Source organism: Malus domestica, chromosome 15 (genome assembly GCF_042453785.1).
Source record: "Malus domestica chromosome 15, GDT2T_hap1".
NCBI classification, from domain to species: domain Eukaryota; kingdom Viridiplantae; phylum Streptophyta; class Magnoliopsida; order Rosales; family Rosaceae; genus Malus; species Malus domestica.
In genome coordinates, this window is record NC_091675.1 from 51,306,376 (window position 1) to 51,308,727 (window position 2,352).

Here is a 2,352-nt window from a genome sequence, read left to right on the forward strand (position 1 = left end):
AATAACTTGAAAGTACATGATAAATACAAATATTCGAGCCAAGTTTAAACTTATTCGGGCAAGATCAATTGCCAGTTGGGCGAGTTCTTACAAGTACAAGATGTGTTTTGGGAAAAGAATGCTACAAGAAACGTAGTAGAGCTATAAAAGTAAGAGTGTTTGAACTACAAAAAGGAATGTATGAAAAGTAAGAATGTTTGAGTTAATATATCTTCTTCCTTTACGTTGCCTTCTATAGAACCACCTCTTTATTTAAATACTCGAGCTTTTATTCCATTGAAACTACATACTTGCCACATTAAAATACTTTTCTTCTATAAAACTCGACTGACTAGTCTTCCTTCCATGTGAAAGGGGGTTTTTGGGGAATTGGATCCTCTCCTGAGCTTGTGCTCAGGAATTTGTTGACTAGCGCACGTGTGATCCAACGACTACAATTATTATAACTTTTAAAAGGATTATCTGTTTATAGCAATTTAATCAAAATCCAACGATCCTGGTGCGCTGATGATGAGGCTCATGAGCATAAGCTCAGGAGAGGATCTAATTCCGGTTTTTTTCAACCCATAACTTTTGAATTCGTTGGGCTTCGTACTTCCATTTGCCTTCAAATTAAATACCCATCAGACTTCAGACACAATTCAGTGGGTTGGGCCTTGAACAGACCCATGTTTTCAGGCCTAACAAGGAGTCCCATTTTTGTAAAATCACATACATACCCTTCCCAAAGACATTTCAGTCGTTTGGATCCCAGCCAACCCTATTATCAGGGATTTGGATCCTCGCCGGATCCCCCTCCCTGGGGATCTTAAGGGATCAATGCACACAGACCGTTGATAAAAAATCGTACGGTCCAAATTAAATTATTTTTATATTTATAAAAGTAAAGTAATCTCGTTTTGCATGAAAAATAAAAAAAAAAATTATAACCGCACGATTTTTGATCAACTGTCCATGTACGATCCCCAGACAGGGATCCCGCGAGGATCCAATTCCAATTATCAGGGCACAAACCCCTTGGCAGAGCAAACAGAAGAAAGCAAGTAAAAGCAAAGCCACTTTCTGATTGTGGTGTGCATTTGTGGAATGGGAACCCCAGCTGTCCTCTCCTTAAATTTGCCACAAAAAGCATAACACAAATTCCACAGATTAAATATCTACCCAACTACTTAAATATCTACCTAACTACCGTAATCAATGTCAACCCTTGCATCCATTTTAATCCATACGTTCATCCACGCGCCATGTCTCGTGTGGGGCGTGACACTCTCTGTGACATTGAAGACACCGTCATTAGACCATAAAAACGCTGACGTTGAAGCAGTCCAGCCTTACATAAGTTACCCACCCTATAAGTAACCTGCACGTCATTGTTACTCGCTCACCGTTGATTTACCAATTTTACAAAATCAAGGAGGAGCCAAGAGTTTGCAAAACACATATTTCATTTTGGATGTTATCCTGTCATTTTCAGGAGGCACTACATTATAGTCTGACACATATCTTTTAGTTTAAGAGAAAATTATAATTATTATGTACTCGATTTAATCATATCACCGGTTTAATGGATATTGCAATATTATGTACTCAGTTTAACCATGTTATTGTTCTGCCTAAAGCAAATTGAGATTCCACTATAAATCAATTGACAATATAAATAACATAATTTATTTATAAGCACATGTAAGGTTCATCTTCTCATCAATGCGAGGATTTATTCGTAACAAGCTCTCTCACGTGTGGCGAACTTTCAAGCCTAACATGTGGACAATACAAACAGATTGACATGGAGCAAGTGTGAGCGTTAGGCTTTACACTTGAGACAACCTGACTTTAATACTATTAAAAAGTTGAGAATCTATCACACATTATGTCCTATGTTATTAAAACATTTTTATTTTATTAGCATAAAATATAACAATGTGTTGATGTCGTATAAATCGTTAAATTGTTCTCAACGGTTTCATTTTCTTGATTTGGTGCAACGTTGAGGAGAGAAGAAAACAAAAGTAATAAAGCAATAAGTTAAATGATGGTCTGAGTCGCTCACTCCCTCAAGTGCTGTCTCCATCTTTTTCCTCTTTCCTTTTTTCCATTCACCAAATATTGAAACTATCAATGCCAGGATGCATTCGCAAAGCGTTTTTTTACGTGATGAACTTTCAAGTTTAACATATAGACAATATAAATGGGTTGACGTGAAACATGTGTGAGCGTTAGACTTCACATTTTGGATAACCTGACTTTGATGTTATAAAAAAAATTGAGATTTTATCACACATTATATGATATACTATTAAAATATATTTATTTTATTAACATAAAATATAATAATATGTTCGTGTCATATGC